Raw genomic sequence first — 23,302 nt, 5'->3', positions numbered from 1 at the left:
ACTACTTGAGAAACAGCGTTCGGTTCGCATCACCGACAGGAAGGCTAACTCCCAAGTTAGCTGAGGATCCTTACCTTCCTACCTCACGATCGTAGGTGTCGTTACAAGAAATAAAGTTGAGTTGTGCGTGAATTTAAGTTTGGACAGAAAGTAGTGCTGCAAGTCAGAACTATCTATACATATATATATACTAGCAGCCACCTAAATATTCCCATATAAGTCCCTAGGGCTTTGCGTTCTAAACACCAACCTTAACGGATCCAACGTACATTGTAAACTCATTTGTTGGCAATTTTATCCTGAAAACACTTTGTAAGAGCTATTCCAGATGTAAAAGTAAACCTACAGCTCTGATACCAGCTGTGGCAGAACCATCTGAATTACACCGGCTCAAATACGCAAGTCCTCTCTCAAGGGCTCCAACGTACTTCAAACGGTGTAACCCATTGGTCTGTCGGGTCTCCGCCCGATACAACAACGGTTCAACAGGATCGAAGCAGGTTTATCTCATACGAGGGTGAGTTTACAATCAAAGTACAGCTCATCAACTTTTAATTTACAGAAATGCAAACATTATTACAAACCAGGTTCAAACTTAAAGTAAAACTTATATAAACAGTGTTTAAACTAACAAGCCGAACAGCTTGTCCAAGCTCACAGCGAAAGGAAAAGAACACGCGACTACACACGTCGCGAAGGTTGACACCATGCTCAGCCCAAGGCCTGGTGTCACTCCGGAGGGTCACTGCCAGCCGGGGACGGATCCCACTCCACGGACCAGCCAAAAGGAACAGACGTTGGCCATGCAGGGTTGTCCGTGGGATTCTCGAATGTTATACCTGAAACTGATACTAGCAAGGCTGAGCATTCTAATACTCAGCAAGGCTTACCCGGGTTTGGGTATACTTTAGCCCGTAACTAGACTCATGAAGGCATTATAAAGGTTTTGGGTTTATTTTCAGCTGAAAAGCAACAAAGAGTATGATCTATTTTCAAATTTTAGCTTTCATATTCTAGTTGATTATCCATTCTAGGTTAGCACCTACACTAAGCAAGCAAGGTAGAGTTTATCATTCATCAAGATTGTTCCATCATTAGCTACTCTTCTTACTCTATGTGGCAGAAGGAATAAGCAGTCTCAATTTCCACGAGAGACGGACGATTCTGAATTGAGTTTCAAACCTTGCAAGGTAAACCTAACACACACGCTTGGAACATCCAAAGATCGTTCCGAAGCAACCTTTTCCCTCATATTCCGGGTTATGGATCAGGGCCACCACAAGTGACTGATGTACCGTACGCACACCAATTGTGCAGGACGTACGTCTGTAGCGCGACTACATGATCGTACTCCTGTCTGCCTTGCAGAACGCACTCCCACACGTTGGTGCGTGTAAACATAAAATAAAAGTCGAGTGGTGGAGACATGTCCATTTGCCGGGCCATTCAGGTACTAGGCTTACCGCTTTACCAAATTTCGCCGCATGTGGCTAGTACTTTCAAACGCCTAGCCACCACTACCACACACTTCAATCTTAACAACTTTTGTCAAAACAGACAGGGTAGATTTCCAGGTCATGATTCCGCATATGACCCTGTCCATTATCCTTATAGTGATTGCAGAATAATAAACAAGCAACTCCTATATCGCGCGAGTGATAGGAAATCACTCGACTTTTACCGGCCCTATTTAGCAGAGCGTCTATGCGATAAGGACTCGGGTACAATACATAGGATTCCTAAGATCTTATGCAATTAGGGTTTCATTTCAACTCCTAGACGTAATGCAAGATATATATATTAATAATGAAGTTGTAATAAATTAAGATACTGGGGTATGTATCGGGGCTTGCCTTCTTGAGTGGGGTTGGGGGCAGGAGTGTTAAAGGCTTCCGAACTTTGGTTCGGGGCTTCAGTTAGATCCTCGGCGACGTTTATCGGGTCTTCAGAAAACCCTTGGTCTTGTCCCAAGACCAACTCGTAGTCTCCGTCGTCGAGCGTCGTTGATTCTACATGATATGCAACAATTTAAATGAGATGGTATTGGATTTAAAGACTTGATTTCACGATAAAGTTGCAATCCAACAAGTCAACACACATGAATTCATGAAACAAGGGGGGGGGGGGTTTAGTCTTGATTTATCATTCATATTTAAGTCATGATTATCATATTGGATTTATTGAAAACAGGAACTAGAACATTTGAATTTAGAATTCAAATTTCAAGTTTAAATTCAAAATTGAGGTAATTAGAATTATAAAGTCTTGAAAGTTTAATTATAGACTAATTATCAACACATTAGATTATGACAAAAAGATCCAACTAATTAAGTCTAAGGAACATGCTTAGTTAATTTCAAATCATCTCAAATTTGAATTACCTACATTCAAAAGAAGTTAAACTACAAAACAGCGCTAGGTTTGAAACTTTAACACAAGTTCATGCATGACCTATAAAAGTTACATACCAAAAATCATAAGAAGCAAATCTAATATGTAGAAGTTATGTATAAAATACCTCTTAACCTTAGATTTAAAATAGATGCAAAAGTATTTAGTTTCAAACTAAACTTCATTAATAAAAGTTATAGGGTTTGAAATCTAGTTTCCAACAAAATTAGCTTTGCAATTTTTGGATTTTTCTACAGTTTTCTACGAATTTTACAAGACAGCAGCATCAATCACATAAAATAACAACAGCACTTGGGGGGGTCTTCGGTATTTTGCGCCTGGGTCCCTGGAACACTAAAAATCCTTGCACTTATGCCCCTTCCAGGCCCCGACGGCGGCCGGCCGTTCGGCTCCGGCATGTTCCCGTCGCCGGCGGGGAGGGGCCTGCTGGGCATGACCAACAGAGTGTGGGGAGTCGGTTGGAGGGGGTGGAGCTCAACGGGCAGGGGTGGAGCACTGCCGGCGGCGAGGAGGGGCGGCGGCCGTGACGGCACGTCGCCGTTCCCGGCGAAGGGCTGGCGAACATGGGGATCTAAAGCACGCACGAGCACAGGGGGAGATGGGGATGCGATTCCCGTACTTAGATTGGCCGAGGAAGTGGCGGAGGGATGCTGTCGACGGAGGTGGCCTTCGGGCGGCTCCGGCGAGAGGCGGCTCTGGGTGGGCGCAATTCCGGCGAAGAAGGGCCGGGGGTTGGACCGGATCAGGTTGGGGGGCTAGTGGAGGAGGTGGGGAAGCGGTAGGCCGAGGGGATTTGGACGGGGTGAAGGAGTCACGGCAAATTCCGGCGAGGAAAGTGTGGCGGCGGTCGGTGTTGGTGGTCACGGAGGAAAAAGAAAGGGGGAACAGCAGAAAGGAGGAGCTCGGTTCGGCTTTATAGGGACACAAGACTCGGTGGAAGTGAAGGGGAGGGAGAGCAGTCGCACGGCCAGGCACGGATCGGCGGGCGGCACCGGCGTGCTCGACGGGGTGGCGTGGCAGCCGCTCGGGATCGACTGCCCGACGTGGAACGGCGAGGGGAGGACAGCGGAGGCGGCGTGGCGGTGGGAGGAGGGATAGGGCAACGCGTGGAAGGCAGCGCCGAACTGTAGGGCGACGCACATGACTGGGCAGTGGCGGCGGCGTGCGGCAGAGGAGAAGCAGAGGAGAGGGAGAGAGGGGTAGATGAAGGAGGACCCAAATGCAATTTCAGAGAAATGCAGGGACCCTACTGTAATGCATCAATAACTTTTAAACCAGTGCTCAAATGGAGATGGGCCCAAAAGCAAACGTGTATGGTTTTTCAAAATATACAACTTTGCTTTAAGGTTCATCCACAGAAGAGCAACAGTTTTGACACTAACACAAATCTTAGCAAAGTTTTCAAACTTTATGTAAATCCTAGAGATAAAACTACACTACACATATATCCTATGTGTAGTTTCACCTACATTTACGATTTAAACACAAGTTTTGGACTTTTGCAAAATAACCCTCATACATTTGAATTCTACCCTCCATGTTCACCTATTTAGCACAAAAGGACCCTGATTTAAATATAATTATATAAATAACCCTTTTCCCTTAGCACTCAAAGTTCTAATTACACTTTTGCCACACTTTGTACATAACAACACACTAAAACTCTAGGGTGTGACCATGCTATTTACCTGAGTGTCACAACGGCGGAGTAGGGGCTCTGCACAGCGGAGCAAGGCAAGGACGGTGGCGCTAGGGTTTTGGGGCGAGCGTAGGGTTTAGGGTTAGGGCACAGGGGGCGCGGGGCGGTTTAAAGGGGGAAGCCGGGGATCTCAGCGTGCGGGACCGAGTGGAATCTCGGCGAGATCGGTAGGGCCGTTGCTGCGCGGCGCATCGCAGCGGGAAAGAAGAAAGGGAGGAGGAAGGGCACTGTTGAGCGGGGCCAAGCGGTGAGAGAGAGCGGGCCAAGCTGGGCTGAGCGCGGGGAGGAGGAGGAGATGGGCCGAGCGGGAGCGGATTGGGCCGGCGCGAGGGAAGAAAGGTGGGCCGGGGCTGCGGGTTGGGCTGCTGGGCTAGGTGGGGGCTGGTTTCCGGTTTTCTTTTTTCTGGGTTTTCCAATTCCTTTTCTATTTCTTTTTCTGGTTTTCAAACCCAAATTTATTTGAATTCAACAAATTTGAATTCAAACCCCTATACACTGAACCAAATAAAATTTATGCACCAGCATGAATGCACAAACATGTTGAACTAAAATAAAATTCTAATTCCTTGTGAAACAAAAATTAATTTAAATGCAAGGCTACACAAAGAAAACCTTAGAAACTTTATTAAATCAATTTAAATTTATTATAAAATGCTGAATTTAAAATTAGGGTGTTACAATTTTGAAGCTGACCCATAAAGCAAAGTTGTAGATCTTTTTAAACTCTACACTTTTGCTTTTGGGCATATTTCCATTTGGGCTATGGTTTGAAAGAAAATCTTATTTCACAGTGAACCCCTTGAACTTTTGAAAAATTGTGAACAAGTCCCCGTCATCTTCCTCTCTCCCCTTCCTCTCTGCTGCTCTGCTCCGCCGCCCACCGCCCCTCGCCGGCGATCTCCTGCGCTGCCAGCTGCCCCTCGCCGCTCTAACCCCACCACCTGGCCCTCCAGCTCGCCCGCCCGCCGCTCGCCCGACCCCTGCTGGCTTTTCCCCGCCCCGCCACGTCGTGCCGCCATCGCCCGAAGCCGCCACGTCACGCCGCCGGTCGCCAGCAGCTGCTCCAGCTCGCCCGTGCCTCTTCTTGGTTCCGCCGCATGTCCAGGAGTTCTCCTCGACTTTTTTTACCTCCTCGCGTGGCCGCATTTCGCTTCCTTGGCTTCTTCTCCACTCAGCACCACCGCCAGACCACCGCCGCACTCTCTACTCGCCGCCGTTAGCTAACTCTGCCACCCCATGTCCGCAACCCGGTGCTTCCCTGGCACCGCCACATTCCACCGAAGCTTCACAACCAGTTCTTCTCCATCCTCTCGCGCTTACGCTGCCCAGGACGCTGCGCCGGCGATCCTCTTCACCGCCACCGTTCGGTGTCACCGTCGTCAAGCCGCTCCGCCCCCTCTTGGCCCTCACCGAGCTCACCACCAGCACTACATATACGCGTGGAAGCTTTATAGCCACTTCTTCACCGCCTTCCTGCACTCCGGCTGCCAGAACGCCGCCGCCGCCTCGGGACCTCGCCGCGCCGGCTCGGTTCTCCGTCGAACCGCTGTCTCCATACCTTCCTTCTTCGATTCCGGCCACCCCCGAGCCCGCCGTGAGCTCCTAAACCTTTTTCCCCACTTCCCCCTAGCCGCCAGTGATCATCCTCGCCGGAATTTGATCGCCGCCATTGCTGTCCCTCGGTTAAAACTGGCCAGGGACCCAATTGCAGACCTTCTTTTCTTTCTAGGGTTCTCTCTGCAAAATATCAGTACCCCTCAATTCAAATCAGCCAGCTTTGAAAATCTGTAGAAATTTGTAGAAAAATCCAAAAAATTGTCAAACTAGTTTTGTTATACTCTAGAAGTCTAGTTCTACAACTTTTGTTACTAAAGTTTAGTTTGAAACTTAATGCTTTAAGTGTTATTTCAAAGTTTAACAAAAGGGAATCTTGTATGTATCTCTTGCAGGCTAGCTTTATTTCATGTGATTTTTGGTATGCAACTGGTATGTGATATGAGTGAACTTGTGTTCAAATTTCACCACCAGTACTGTACTCTAACTTGAACCAATTTACACTTGTGCAAAGTAAGTTTGAAATAAAGTAAATTTATTCAAGCATGCTACTGATGCTTCCATACTTAAATCTTTTTACCATGTGTTGTTCTGGTGTTGATTAATTTATAGGGAATTTTGAATAATTTTATAGCACTATTTTGCCTTAGGATTTGATTTAAACTTAAAATTTGAATTTAATTCAAATAACTTAGCTTCTGTTTTCAAAAATTTATAAAAAATTTATGGCAAGCTCATCTGATAGAGGTGAACACACTTATCAAAACTTGTTATCTTAAGTTTGAATTTATCCATTTTTATACTACTATTCTGTTAGGTTTAAAAATATGAAAAATTAACAGAAGTCTTGTATTAAATTCAGATGTGTGTAGTTAAATTCTTAACCTCAGTACTCCTATGCTTGAAACTATAGAAATTAATTATAATGCTAGTAGAGTTAATTGGTTTAATGTACCATAAGTAAGTTGAATTCTTGGAATTCAAATTCTTGCTTTGTGATGCTTTGAATTTGAGTTATTGGATTGCAACTTTATCATGAAGGAAAGTTATTGACTTAATAATTACTAAATTCAAATTATTGCATATCATGTAGAATCGACGACGCTTGAAGACGGAACCTACGAATTGGTCCTGGAACCCGAGCAGGGTATATTTGAAGACCAAGTGAATGTCGCCGAGGATCTTACTGAAGCCCCTAACCAAAGTTCGGAAGTTATTGACATTCCTAACCCCAGCCCCACCCAAGAAGGCAAGCCCCGGTGCATAACCCAATTTTTTTTTCACATTATGCACTTATTATGTTATATATCTATATTGTGCATTAAGTTTTATGAGTTGTATTGAAACCCTAGATGCATGAAACTTAGGAACCTATGTAATGCTTCCGAATCCTTATCGAGTAGATGCTCTGCTAATAGGACCGGCAGAAGTTGAGTGATTTCCTGTCACTCGCGCGATATAGGAGTTGATTATTTACTATTTTGCAATCACTATAAGGATCACGGATGGGATTATGTGCAGTACCATGATTTGGGATGGTACCCATCTGTGTTGGTTTAAGTTTGATAAGGTCGCAGTGTGTGGTAGTGGTGGTCAAGTGTTTGAAAGTACTAGCCACATACCGTAAATATGGTACGCGGTAAGCCTAATACCTGATTGGCCCGGCTAGTGGACTTACCCCACCACTCGAATTTTGGTCTTGTTGCACACACGCACCAACGTGTGGAAATACGTTCTGCATAGCAGATAGGAGTACGGTCATACAGTCGCGCTGTAGACATACGTCCTGCACATAGGATGTGTGTATGGTCCTGCAGTCGCTTGTGGTGGCCCTGATCCACACCCCGGAATAAGATGGGAACGGTTGCCCAGAAAGGAAAATTTCTGAGCGTGTGAGTTAGGATCCCTTGCAAGGTTATGAAATTCGATTCAGAATCTTCCGTTTCTCGCGGAGATTGAGACTACTTGAAACTTCTGCCACATAGAGTAATAACTGTAACAGTTAATGGAATAATTTTTATGTATGTCGCCAGTGAAGAGGGTGCTAGTAGATCCACTAATGTCAAAGAGGTTCTTCACATGCATGAGCGACGGCACCCTAAAAAAGATACTACCCTCGGACTACAACCGCACACTAATAAAGGCCCACCAGAAAAAAACAACAAAGTGGGAAGGCCATTCCTCAGCTAGGCACACAACAAAACAAATTGAGCCCCTTCGGGTGCCAACATAGAAAGAGCAATATGTGAAAGATTTTTTGGAAGAAATAGGATTTACCTTACAGCAAGCAGCCGGGTATACGGATGATCTCCCACACACCACCATTGTTGGTCTTCCATACGAGCATGGAAAACCTTTTGCCAATGATGAGGAGTTGATCAATCTACCCACGTAGATGCACAAATTCCACAAATGGTACCGCAACGTTCGAAGGAAGGCCAACACATGTTTGGAGTTAAGTATCGGGACCATGATTTCTTCCGTGGGGAGAATGACTTCTAGGTCACCTTTGAAGATGTGCATGCAATATACTATCGAGATGCCCTCGACATCTCTCTCATCTCCTGTTGGGTTCTTGTAAGTGTCAACTGATCCCTAGATTATTATGTTTTATTAATCAGCGCTTTATTCTTTGTGTACATTCTGATCTATATTGTATCATGTAGAATGGATCTTCAAAGGTGCCAAAAAGAAGGACAGTAGCATCGGGTGAACTTCATGCATCCCATGCTTATCAAACAAGAAACTTTACGGAAGAAATATCAGAAAATGTGTAAAAACATGCACAAAGCCATAACTAGTCAATATTACAAAACCTACATACTCAGACCCTACAACTTTGAGTAAGTTTTGATCGATTCGTAACTCTTTTAATTTCTATTCCTAAATAAATGTTAACTCTAATGCAATACATGCAACTTTCATTAGATTTTGCTTGTAATCTGCATGGAGACTAGCCGACTTTTGGTGTTCGACCCGAAGAAGAAAAAATAGGAGGAAATCCAACACTTCCTAGATCCATTGAACAGGTAAGTTTATTTTGCACAAAACAATACTCATTTACGATATCTACAATTAAGCATGAAATATATACCTTTAATTCTTATGCGTAGGGTATGGAAAGCTTTTGCGAAAAAGAGCAAAGGTGATTTTAAGGATCAATTGGAAGTTAGAACGGACTTCCGGTATGTGGTGTCGCTAGTGTGTGCATATCTCATGTAGTGTTCTGTATACGCATACACAAATATTTTATAACTAATTTGTTTCTTCTTTATTGTTGGAGACAAGAAGAAGGAAATAATTGGTGTGGGTACTACGTATATGATTACATGCATACTCTAACCCGTTTCGGGAAGGCTACATACAAACCATTCATAAATACATTTCTAATTATGCTGACGCGATGAATTGATATATAGAGCTTTATTTTTACAAAATGATAGATGATGTGAATCAAGGAGGAAGTTCTCCACATGGATAGGATTGTGGCCATGTCGGAGCAGCTCATAGGATGCATTATGAAGGAGATCTTGGACCCTAAAGGCGAGTTCTACAACGCAGCCATATCAATAGAGAATCTGCATCGACGTCGTGATATTTCTACTACTTGCAACCGAGACATAGATAATTGCTCGTTATATTTTTAGTACTTGCAATCATGATATTTGTATATTTGTAAATATTATTAAGGCTAAATAACTTAATTACATTATTGACTATGATATTTATTTATTTTCATATATTGTTTTAACTCGATCGTGACTAATGGACGTAATCTCGGGTACGCGTAGCAACTCTGCAAGAATAAACAGCAATAAACAAATAAAATAAAATTGAAATTAAAAAAAAGGGAAAACCCTTTAGTACCCGTTGGAAATGACAACTTGGCGGCCTCTTTAGTACTAGTTCAATTATCCGGTGATGAAGACCGAAACTTTTAGTCTCGGACATTTAGTACCGGTTGGAGAACCGGTGCTGATGGCCGTTTGCAACCTGTGCTGATAGCGTGTTTTCCGGTAGTGGTTGCATACGGTTTCCAACTTCAAAACTTTGTAGTACTAAGATTGTTCCCTCAAAATGAATTTTAGTTTTTACAATCGTTGTGTAATAATGTTCATTTATGCCAGTTAAATTTTTGCAAGCGGCCATTCGTGTTGTTATTGTGGATTTTGTATCACATCCATTTTAAGTACTTTGAAAAAGGTATAGAAAATTGCATGATCTTATTGCAGCTGATTTGAAAATATCCTCTTTATTGCACTCATGTATCACAATCTTTTTGTTAAAATAATAAAAAAATTTGAACCATTTATAATATTTATTTGCTGTAATTCTCCACAAACTTCTACATGGTCTTTTCATGGCCGTTGAATTACTTGAAAGTTCTTTTTTAATTCATTGCATTCTCTACTGCAGCTGCCTGCGCGCTGCTACACCATTCATCTAGAAGTAAGGATAACACTTCATCCACACCAACATTAATCTTTCATACTAGGAGCAAGTGCTACGCCTATGCCTATGAGCTATTTGTATCTATTATGATCCCAAAGCAAGAAGTTCGTTAGAGATAATCGTGCTTGCTTGTAGTGCCATTTTTCATCACTGCTCCAGAAATCAAATTGTGTTTGATTTCGTCCCTATCTTCTAAGATGTTGAGCTTGATGGCTTGCTCTTGGATGCTATTGCATATAAATTATAATATGTTCAAAGGTGGCTAGAGATTTCCGTTTTCCTTTTTCAATGCTCTGGGATGACAACTTTTGGTGTTACAAGGGAAGAATATTTTCTTTCCAAAAAACGTCAAAAGAAAGGGAATCATCTAATCCTCAACTCATTATCTGCAGACTTGGATGTTTTTGAGATCTTCGAGATTACATCTGATTTCACAATGAGCTGGATTCACCAACTAGATTTCTATGTTCTAATTGTGCTGAGTGCTTGGGAACTTGTCCACCAGAGAGAAGGTCATGTTACTCAGTTTAGAAACAATAGGAGCTGGATAAGCTGCAATGAGCTTTTGCGGTCCATTTGAGCTGATACAAGTTAAGAGTTTTTGAATTTTACATGTTGATAATTCCTTTGAAAAAACAATAGGACCAAAGTTAATTCATCACCTGGTACGTTTTAAGAATCATCCTAAGCTTGCTTGCAACAGTGAGCAGCTTGATGGACATCAAAGATGCTCAAATGCTGAGTAGGAATCTAGCTGGAGAGTTTCTTGCTGAGAAGTTCTCTGCTGGTGAACCAGAAATAGTTAGCACTGTGAAATCCAATTAGGTAAAGCTCAGTTCAAATTACCACCATGATGGCTTTCTATTCTATTTAGTTAAAGGTCGGGGCACCATGATTTAATTCTTCTCTTTTTATTTTACGATGTAGCAGGGCGTATCTGTCATTAAAAATTGTTAGATACCATTTGACTGATTCAATCTCAAGTTATATTATTTAGTTGTGTGAGGCGTCCAAATCAAATATAGGTAAGGCTTGAATTAATCGAACTTTCGTTCAATGTAACCATAGAACTGCGTATATGATTTCTGAATATACCACTGGTTTGCATGCGTGTTTTAAAAATTAACACATTTCAAGACTTGGAGTCAACTCACGTTTTAGTTCTCCAAGGGGCAGTCCTAACTTATTGGACCGAGGACAGCGAGGAGTACTATTTGATACGAAAACAAGAAGAATAGAAGTTGAGATGTTGTGCTTTGCCGAAAAAAGCCCACCATGAATCAATGACCGGAGCTATGTTCTAGGTTTGTTTCTAATCCTTTATGCCGAATGTGTTCTCTCTCTCAAAATAAATTTTGGATCTATTTATTTTCTCTTTAATGGTTGAAAATCTGCCTCAGTTGTGTAGGCGTATTTTTCTTGTCTTGCTCGTCAGGGACAACCCAGTTGGCTCACACACTCTGTCTCCACTCACATTCATCCCCCATATCAAATTTAGCCGATAGCACAAAGACCAGCAAACAGTACAAGTGCTAGAATTTGAGGAAACCGTCAAGCAACAAAATAGCTTTATAATTTATTTAGTAAAGCTCTATTCATATTGTATGAAACAATTTCTCTTCCGTGTATTAAATTTTAGGATTTTTTAACATGTCAAAGATAGAACGATATTGAAAAGGGAAGAAGCATGGATTCTGCGGTATTTAGTGGTAGTATAAGGTTTGTTTGAACCGAATAATGTGTCACGTACTTATAAACATTGTTAGTTTATTATGCCATTATAAGGATGAAACTTGTAGAGAGAGACGGATAGATGGAGGGAAGGAGGGAAGGAGGAGGGGGGGGGGGCTCATAAGTCGAACAAGCTAATCTGACAGGTAACAAGTCCTAATGTAAGTTAGCTTAGATGTGATGCATTGAGGTTAGATGAGTTTTTATTGTTTCTCTCCAAACTAGTGGAGATGCATGTGCCACTGGCACGTGTTTAAAGTCAAGTTACATAAAAATGATTGGATTACATCGAACAGCTACTAAAAAATATCATAAATAAATAACAAAATTCCATTGCACCATGCAATTTTACATATGGGAGAGATTCGCGTGTTAGTAAGATGAGAAAGAGATCCTATGGTTCCATAATAATAAATATTTTATTTTATTTGATCCAATCAACAATAAGTGCATAAGGATATCTTAATTGAGTGAGGGATATTATTTAGTATGGAAAGAATTTGTACTACTTAAATTATGTCCATCCATTTATACTACTCTATTTTTCTATTTTTGTCCACAAGGAAAGAAATATGCGGGGATCAATTTTCTACTGTGCACGTGAGGGTGCTCCATGCGGCGGGTGCACTAGGTGGGTATGTAGAAGGTTTTGGTAAAAAAGGTTTTAGCTTTTGGGTAGAAATATTTTCCTTCTATTAAAAAATAGGTCACCATGCCCTTTCGTCAAACCTCTAGACCAGGCAAGTGGGGCCTCTGTTAGAAGTACGGTGGGTCTAATCTTAATGAGAAAGGGTTTCAATTGTTTCAACTAGTATAGATTACCTACACTGTAAAGCTCCGCGCCTGAATCAGCTCTTGACATGTGAAGGCGTGGAGAGAAGTCAATAGTATTATTTGGTCGACGGCCATCCGTTGCTTCAACGGATCAAAATATTCATGACAAAAAAAAAAGAATCACTTCTGTGTTGGCCAATATAAATATAACAGCATGGATCTCTATAAACACAAACATCTAAAATACCTCTAGCTGTCTCAACAAAGAGATCGGTATTTTATCACCAACGTGAGCGGGCTGATCAGCTTCCTGGTGAACAGAGGTGGCATGCCACGATGAAACGGCCACAAATGAAACATTGCAATAATGTGGAATAGAATCAAACCTCACACCTCTAGGGCAACCTTCTCGACGGACAATAGCGCAGGTGGCGACCACCAGCGAAGCCTCCGGTGGTTTCAACAAAGAGATCAATGAAACGTGGGCGAGCTGATCGGCATCCTGGAGAATGGAGGTAGAACATGAGGGTGAAACGACCACCAATGAAATATGGTAACGTAAAACAGAATCAAACCTCGCACCCCTAGGGCTCCCTTCTCGGCAGACAGGCCCACCGGATGGCGACGACCAGAGCCGCTGGTGACGATGACCAGCGAAGCCTTGCACCTCTAGGGCACCCTTCTCAGCGGACATGGGCGTTGATGCCGCCGACCAGCGAAGCCTCGCACCTCTAGGGCACCCTTCTCTGCTGACAGGGGTGCCCGGTGGTGACGATCAAGCAAACGTGTTGGGGGCGGTGCCGGTGGAGACGATTAAAGCAATTGTGCAGGGGCAAACACCTTCCAAAATATCTGGGCGACCCTTTCTCTTCTCTTTTTCTTCCAAAACAAATATTGACCCGAATGTGCAAACGGAAAGCAATTTTAGATGGACCAATCAACTCCCATCAAACGTGCAGTGACCCAAACGTGCAAAAGGAAAGTAATATTAGATGGAGTAATTAACTCCCATCAAACGTGGGTGGCAAAGTGCATCCAGAGGGTGTGTACACGATGTGGGTGCGTAGAAGCTTTGGTGAAAAAATATAGATTTTGGGTGGAAACATTTTCCTTCTATCAATTTTGTGGGTCTCCATCCACTTTCGTCAAACCTTTGGGCTGGCAGGTGGGGCCTCCTTAGAGAGTACGGTGGACCTAATCTTGGTGAAAAAAGGTTTCAATTATTTCAACTTTTATAGTATAGATAACTATAATAGTAGATGGTGATGAACAATGAAAATATACCTTCAATGCTATGCATCAGATCATCCAGTCCCCATAGGCCTGAATCAAATTGTCCTCCTCGAACGATATTGCCGGTGTATGACATTGTTCTTGGAATAGATCGTCGTTTGCTCAATATAGACTGCAGGGTCCCACCGTGAGGTGCATTTAACTGCCCATCTGGTTCTACAGTTACAATGTTATTCTAAGTAATAAAGACAGTAACAGTGCACTCCAGCGCTCAATATAATAGTAAAGCTAGCATATCATACCTTGATTTGTTATATCTTTCCTCTTGCGGGACTCAATAACTTTAAAAATCTTTTCTTGCCTTGCCAAATTCCCCATCTTATGGTATCTTTTCCTTTCCTTCTCCCTTTGCTGCTTCTCTGGGTGAGGTCATTATCAATTGCTGATGTGCAAGTACCAAACAGCATACCACACGCACTATCTATCACAACTACAACATTATTAATTTGTAGAATGCAACTCATAGTATAGTAAAAAGATAGAAGTATTTGGAAATAAACCTTCGTGGCTCGCAATGGTTGCACCAGCATCAGATATTGATTTGAACTTCTCATTTCGAACAGTCCTATCAGCCTTCTGCTCATCCGTTATCCCTTTATATCCTTTATTCGTCTTCTCATCCGTTAGTACATTGTAAGACTTATAAACCAGCAAGAATACTGTCAAAATTTTACTAGGTAAGATGTATGGGGCACTGATATCCTCTATTACTGTCCTTGCAAGAATTATGGCGATGCAGCCGACTATCATTGAGATTTCTGTTCCAGAAAAAAATATGTATATCAATATACATGTTATATGCTAAATACCATCTTTTTTTCTATAACAAGTGACAAACCTATCATAGGAGCCGTTGTTGTTCCAATGTCTAGTGATGGCATGCCATTTTCTATACAACATAGATCATTTAAAGCAGGCGATTAGAAAATATAAGAACAAATTGACTACCCAATCTATTACATATTAATACCTAGTGGGGACAACAATGTTGCTTCCATTTGGTTGGTTGACAACAGAAGCCGCACCTATAGGCAATATATTTTGAGTTAGCATCATCGTACACAGACACTAAAATTTTAGTATATAATAAAACTTTTGGTATTGATAAATACCTGGTATGTCTACAACAACGACACAGATTTATTTGGTTGATAATAGAAGCCACACCTATAGGCAATATATTTTGAGTTAGCATCACCATACACAAAAACTGAAATTTTTTACCTATGGTTTCCATACTAATGCTAGCAGCTTGTCTTTGAGCCTTCTTCCGATGGCAATTTTCCCGCTTTTTAGCATTCAGCTCAGCCTTCTTTTCAGTTGAGATGCTTGCCCATAGTTCCCTTGCCCTTTGTCGTTTAATTTCCCTTGGATCAATATTTCCTTCAGCGGAACCACCTTAAATTACAGACACAAAATTTAATGACAACAGTTATATTCAGCTATGAAAATAACAAAGGCAAGCAGAAGCGATGCATTAAAGGGATGCATTACCATATGCATGCAACATTACATTGCAGACTTTTTGACCCGACAGTTCTACCAGTGATCGTCTATTTGATTATCTTTTCCACATTCGTATTGATAAAATTTTTCAAGGAAGGAATTATAAAAATTAACTTTTTCACGTTCGCATTTGATCATCTATCAGGAAGGATGAAAGTGAGTACCACATAGTATTTTTTGGATCAGCTAATTAATTGTGATGGCATGCCACTATAGTTAATTTCTCCTCCCAAATTATTTACATAGAATGCCATTCTAGTTCATTTTATCAACTTTTTGGGTTGACCCAATGATGCAAAATATATATAACTTGCATCCCTATCTATCAGCCATCAGAAGTGGGTTAGAATCAAGTGCCACGTCGAAGCCAAATAGGGGTCACATTTCTATTTCTTTTTGGTAATTAAATTTTCATTGATTTATTCTTGTTGCCCAGACAGAGAAAGACTGATGACACTAAAAAAATAATGCTAAAGAGTGATGACCCTCTAATTTATTCAGGAATAACATTATGAGAAATTGTGTGTTGACCCTGTAATTTATTCGACTTATGTATTTAATTTTCTACTGGTTGATGATGCATCATCAATGGACTTTTGATATGAGCTAAGAAGAAGACTACCATGCTTACCATTTTGGAAATCAGAATCATACCTTGCTGGTCATTTATTACAACGTTTGCATGTGTTAGTGATATCTCCAAGTGGGGCGCCCCACAACCATCCATTTTCTTGGTCTCACCAGATGGTGAATTGATACCTACATATGCAAATTCAAAAACCAAACCAAGCTTCTGATCGACCAGAGTACCAAGTGTCTTGGTACCTTTACGGAGCCGGAATGCTGCCTGTCCAGGGCTTCGCGAAGGCGATCGACCCGAGGCGATCAGTGGGGGCGCGACCGACAGGAGGATATTGGCTAGGGGCGCTCGGCAGGAGGAGATCAACCTGAGGTGCTTGGGCGCGGGCGATCAACCAGAGGCGATCAACAGGGGCACAACCAGCAGGAGGAGATCAAGAACCACAGGCCGTCGTCACCACGCCGTGCTGCTCGAGGGGATCCTTGCCATCAGGGGGCAGCATGCCGTCCTTGCCGCCACCGACCCGCAAGCCGTTGTCACCACGCCGTGCTGCTTGAGGGGATCCTCGCCATCAGGAGGCAGCAAGCCATCCTCACCATGCCATCAAGGATCTGCTGGCCATCGTCACCACACAATGCTGCTCGAGGGGGTCCCCGCCTAAGGGGCGGTAGGCCGTCCTCATGGTGCTGCCGAGGACCCGTTGGGAGAATCCAGAGAATAATGCATAAGGAAATTGTCAGGCCCGGGGCTACGGGACTGTGTACATAACGTAGTTTAACGAGGTTTAATAGATTAAGTCCATCTTATCTCTTATTTATCTCATTTATCTCTTATTTATCCTGTTTAAATAGGAGATAGAGCTAACCGATACAGAAGGAATCTACTCGAGACATGTTCTGGTATGATTCCTTAGCTGGTGTTGGTTAGTATCTTTGTAACCCTGGCCTCTCGGATATATAAGGGAGGACAGAGACCCTCTCAAAACACAATCTCTAGATCATACTACACCAAAGGCAATACAAACCACCATACAGGACGTAGGGTATTACGCGCTTTGCGGCCCGAACCTGTCTAAGCTTTGTGTTCCTTGCACCTTCAAATTCCTGATCTCGGCGTCTCCTCACCAAAACTTACCACCTTGGGTATATCCCTCGGTGGGCAGCCGGAAAACACCTACAGCTAGCGCACCAGGTAGGGGAGCGCGTCGAAGATCCATCGGCGAGCTCGATGGCAACTTTCCAATTCTCCAGGTCAGTTCCCTCTCAGGGCACGACATTTATTTTTGGCTCGTGGGTCTGCATCGCAAACGGTGCAGGCAACTTCCGTCGATTCCTCGTCGACATGAAGCCAAAGACTTCCGCTGTGGATCCCTGCAGCGACGTCGACAAGTTCATCGACAGGCTCGACGACTTGTCGACCCTTGCTTCCGCAACAAAGATCGAGGTGAAGTCTGCTCCAGGCTCGACTTCATCCAGCGTTATGGCAACTTCCCTTGGGTTGGATTCGTTCCAATCTAAGGATTCGCGTAACCGATCTCAACTCGGTTCACGCAACTTGGCCACTGATCTTCAGGGGGCCAACTTCTCCGAGTCTTTCTCTGCATTAGAGGAGACTTGGATTCCCTGCTCCAACTTGGAGGGCCCAAAGCCGCCACATGTCGGGGGAGGCTCGGGTAGTTTTGGCGCCAGTGATCTGATGATCACCTCCACACCCGAGGGGCGCTTCGTACATTGGAGGGGGATGAAGCTCTCCGATCTTCTCGAGGCCGAGGCTCGACATGTGGCCTATCTCGAGCCTCTGCCTTTCCAGGAGGGTAGGCCGTTGGCTACCGTGGCGGAGGAGTCGACAGAACTAGTCGACACGAGCTCCGATGAGCTCGCCTCCCGCCAGGTGCTAATGGCAGAAGAAGGCGAGGACGATGGGGATCTTCCCATCATCGAATTTGAAGCGGTCTCTGAAGACGAGGTCACAGCCAACGCCGGCGACGAGAACGACGCCGATCGTGAGGCACGGAGGGCCAGGAACAGGGCCCGCACAATTCGGCGGTGAAGGGTCAACGAGCACAGGCGATCTATGCATCGCGAGCTTGACCTTGAGTTAGCGAACGAGGCTTCAGGACTCCGGTGGCCAACATCGCCAGGGTTACGGCCATCCTCGAGCGCAGTAATGACCTGAATGTGCGTCTAGCACTTCTTTACGCGCAGAGGGCCTGGATCCAGCTGGATCAGCATAACCCAGCGTCCACCATCAGGGATGAGCGCGTGGGTGAGAGCCGCAGCCAGGGCCACAGACGAACGGCTGGCAGACGTCCTCGACCTCAGCCCAGCCTCAACAATGACAACGCTCGCGGGAGCCAGGCCCCTAGCGGGAGGCAGCAGCCACCTCCAAGGGGTAACCCTCGACAGGTCAACCATCGACCTCTTCTAGAAGACCTGCGTCAGCACATCAATGAAGGCCACGATGCGCGGTCCGTGATCTCCTCCAGGCGCAGGGTCCGCGAAGAAGTCAAAACCGAAGGTACTGACTGTAGCGACCGATTCTCAGCTTTCTCTGCATGTTTCAGCAGCTACAAGTACCCTGAGGGCTTCAAGCCGATCGGCATCACCAAGTACGACGGCAAGCAGGCTCCTCAGCAGTGGCTACGTTGCTACTCCACGGGCATTGAGGTCGCAGGGGGCTCGAACATCACCAAGGTCGTCTACTTCCCGATGGCTTTGGACCCTCCGCCGCTCACGTGGCTGGAGAGCCTAAGCAACAACTCCATCGACTCCTGGGAATGGCTCAAGAGGGTCTTCATCGACAACTTCCAAGGAGCGATTGCTCGCGCAGGTACTCATCACAATCTTGCTCAGTGTAAACAGGAACATAACGAGCTCTTGCGGTCCTACACACGTCGCTTCTTCGACGTCCGCGCCACCATCGCGAACATCTCGGAGGACGACATCATCGACTGCTTCTACAACGGCATCACCGACCCAGGCATCTACAGGGATTTTGGGCGGAACAGGCCGAAGACTGTTTGCGGGCCTTCGTGATATGATGCACGATTGGTCTGAGCAGGAGGAGAAGATGCGGGAGTGGTTCCCACGGCGCCAAGATAGCAATCTGAGGCACCCAAACGACAACCGCAACAACAAAGGCCAGCGGGACTATTCGGGTCCACCTCGAAAATGCAAGCCAGATGATCTCATCGCGGCTGTGAATCGTCCCTCGTGGGGCAAGAAGTCGACGACGCAGGAAGAGTTCAAGAAGCTCAGGCAGAAGAAGTGCCCATGGCATCCAGGTGCCAACCATGCGGCCATCGACTGCTACCATCTTCGGAGGACGTTCAGCAACTCCGGTGGTGGTAAGAAGAATAAGAAGCCTGCAGACAAAGAACCCGAGGATGATGACCAAGAGGACCAAGGGCGCAACCCAAAATTCCAGGACACTTTGAAGACCATCAACGTCATCTTTGGAGGTGATGGGGATTTCAGCTCCAGGTGGGACCAGAAGCTGCTTCTTCGGGAGATCATGTCCGTCGAGCCGGCGGTACCACGACCACTCCGTTGGTCGGAGGTCCCCATCTCGTTCTCCCGTGATGACCAGTGGACGAGCTTTTCGGAGCCCGGCAAGTTCCCCCTGGTTCTAGATCCTGTGGTGGCAGAGGTCAGGCTCACCAAGGTGCTCATCGATGGTGGTAGCGGTCTCAACCTCATCTTCGCCAGTACTCTGAGGAAGATGGGTCTGGACTTCAAGGAAATGCTGGTTCCGAGCAAGTTCCGTTTCTACGGCATCATCCCAGGTAACGCCGCGCACCCACTTGGTACGGTAGTCCTCCCAGTCACCTTCGGCACGAGGGAAAACTACAGCACTGAATTCATCAAATTCGAAGTGGCTAACTTCGAATCTTCTTACCATGCAATATTGGGTCGTCCGGCACTCGCCAAATTTATGGTAGTGCCACATTACGTTTATCTGCTTCTCAAGATGCCAGGACTCAGTGGAGTACTCACTCTCCGGGGCGACTTGAAGAAGTCGTATGACTGCAATCAGGAGGCGATCCAGTACGCTTCGACTACTCGTGTGCCAGATGCTTCGGGAGAAGTACTCGCGGCCGCGCAGCAACTCTCTCAGTCCGGGCTGGAGATTCCTTTGAGAAAGGCCATCAAGTCAAGCATCCAGTCGACAGATGACGTGGCCCTCAAGACGATCCAGCTCCAGGAGGGTGATCCATCTAAGACCGCCGTTATTGGCACGGGCTTAGGTGAGAAATAGGAACTCGCGCTCGTCAGTTTCCTACGGGCTAACCGAGACATATTCGCATGGAAACTAGCAGATATGCCAGGGGTGCCCAGGGAGCTGATCGAGCATAGTCTGAATGTACACCCAAAGGCTGTGCTGAAAAAGCAACGCCTGCGAAGGTTTGCCCACGACAAGCGTGAGGCGATTAAGCGGGGAATAGCTAAACTTCTCGTGGCTGGATTCATTAAAGAAGTAATCCATCCAGAGTGGGTAGCTAATCTCGTTCTTGTAAGAAAAAAGAATAATGAATGGAGAATGTGTGTCGACTACACTGATCTCAACAAACACTGCCCCAAAGATCACTTTGGGCTCCCGCGCATTGACCAAGTTGTCGACTCGATGGCTAGTTGTGTCCTTCTTTGTTTCCTTGATTGTTATTCAGGATATCATCAGATTGCGCTCAAGGAGGAGGACCAAATCAAGACAGCGTTCATCACCCCGTACGGGACATATGCCTACAAAACCATGTCCTTCGGGTTGAAAAACGCAGGAGCAACATATCAGCATGCGATCCAGATGTGCTTTGCAGATCAGCTGCATCGGAATGTTGAGGCCTATGTGGATGACGTGGTCATCAAGACCAGGGATTCCGACGACTTGATCGCAGATTTGGAAGAAACGTTTAGCAGTCTGCACAGATTTCAGTGGAAGCTTAACCCAACCAAGTGCGTTTTTGGAGTACCTTCAGGGAAATTGCTCGGGTTCTTCGTCAGTAACCGGGGCATTGAAGCTAACCCTATAAAGATTTCGGCCATTACTGATATGGGGGCTCTGGCCATAATCAAGGATGTGCAGAAGCTAACAGGTTGCATGGCGGCCCTGAACAGGTTCATCTCCCGGCTCGGGGAGAGAGGACTACCCTTCTTCAAGCTCCTGAAACGCCAAGATAAGTTTCAATGGACGGAGGAGGCCGAGCGGGCTCTGCAAGATCTGAAACATCACCTTCAGTCTCCTCCGATCCTTACAGCACCATTGCCGGGGGAAGATCTACTACTTTACATCGCGGCAACAACTCATGTTGTCAGCAGTGCTATTGTAGTCGAGCGAGGCAAGGAAGGCTATGCATTTGGAGTGCAGAGGCCTGTCTACTTCGTCAGCGAGGTACTCTCCGAATCCAAGGTACGATACCCCGCGGTTCAAAAGCTTTTATATGCAATTCTAATCGCATCAAGAAAGCTGCGCCATTATTTCGACGAGTACAAGATCACTGTGATTACGGATTTCCCGCTGGCGGATATTCTTCATAATCAAGATGCCACGGGGCGTATATCAAAGTGGGCAGTGGAACTGGGGGCTTTGTCAATTGACTTCAAGCTACGCACTGCAATCAAGTCTCAAGCTCTAGTCGATTTCATGGCTGAATGGAGGGAGAATCAAGTCCCAACTCCAGTCGACAAGCCAGAGCACTGGACCATGTACTTTGATGGGTCCCTCAAGCTCGATGGCGGCGGCGCCGGAGTTCTGCTTATTTCTCCATGAGGTGAACAATTGAAGTATGTCCTTCAGATCATGTGGGAGGTGTCCAACAATGAAGCCGAGTATGAAGCATTGCTTCACGGGGTTCGTTTAGCGATATCACTAGGGATCAAATGACTACTTGTCTATGGCGATTCTCATCTTGTTGTTCAGCAAGTCAACAAAGAGTGGGACTGCAACAAGGAGACGATGGACGCCTATGTGCAGGAAGTGCGCAAGTTGGAAAACAAGTTCTCTGGCTTGGAGGTTCATCACGTGCTACGAGAGCACAATGTTGGCGCAGATACTTTGTCCAAGCTGGGGTCAACTCGTGCTCAAGTTCCACCAGGAGTATTTGTCCAGGAGCTCAAGCAGCCATCCATCAAGTCTTCTCTGCAGGTAACCATCGACGCGGGTCCCCCACAACCCGATCGAGAGGTTATGGTGCTGGGGGAGGACTGGCGAGAGGCTTTTATCGACTTCATTCGAGATCAAAGGCTACCAGCGGGAATTGATGCCAGGAGTGCAGCGCGTCATGCGCAGAAGCAAGGGTTTTGTTCTAGTCGATAGCAATCTCTACCGACGCGGCGCTCGGTCTGGCGTCCTCATGAAGTGCGTCACAAAGGAAGATGGCTATGACATACCGCGGGAGATCCACGAGGGTGTCTGCGGCAACCACGCAGCTTCAAGAACGCTGGTGGGGAAAGCATACAAGGCCGGTTTTTGGTGGCCCACTGCAGCATCCGATGCGGAGGATCTCATGCGCAGGTGCCAAAACTGTCAATTCTTCGGCAAGCAGTCTCATGTTCCAGCCCACAGCCTCATCACCATACCGCCATCCTGGCCTTTTGCTTGTTGGAGCCTTGATATGATTGGGCCCTTCACAACAGCGCCAGGCGGTTTCACCCATGTGTTGGTGGCTATCGACAAGTTTACCAAGTGGATCGAGTACAAGCCGATAGCCAAGCTTACACCAGATCGGGTTGTTGATTTCATCTCTAATATCTTGCATCGCTTTGGCTTCCCGAATACCATCATCACAGACTTGGGTCAAATTTCACGGCCAACCAGTTCTGGAAGTTCTGTGAAAATGCATGCATCGAGGTTAAATATGTCTCTGTTGCATACCCAAGGGCCAATGGACAAGTCGAAAGGGCGAACGGCATGATAATTGATGCCTTAAGAAGAGACTCTACGATGAAAATAGCAAGAAGGGAGGCAAATGGATACACGAGCTGCCACATGTCATCTGGGGGATTTGGACTCAGTCGTCCAAAGCCACAGGGCAAACTCCGTTTTTTCTCGTGTACGGATCTGAAGCTATCTTGCCGGCCGACATCACGTGGAAATCCCCAAGGGTTGAAAAGTACAACGAAGGCGAGGCAGACGAGGCGAGGCAATTAGAGCTTGATTTTGTTGAGGAGGCTCGCTGCACCGCTCTTGTTCAAACTGCTCGATACCTGCAGGGGATTCGGCGGTATCACGATCGCAACATGAAGGAGCGGTCGTTCAGCATAGGCGACTTGGTCTTACGTCGCATCCAAGACGAATCCGGTCTACAC

Source organism: Panicum hallii, chromosome 6 (genome assembly GCF_002211085.1).
Source record: "Panicum hallii strain FIL2 chromosome 6, PHallii_v3.1, whole genome shotgun sequence".
NCBI classification, from domain to species: Eukaryota; Viridiplantae; Streptophyta; class Magnoliopsida; order Poales; family Poaceae; genus Panicum; species Panicum hallii.
Note: the sequence above shows the minus strand (reverse complement) of the source record.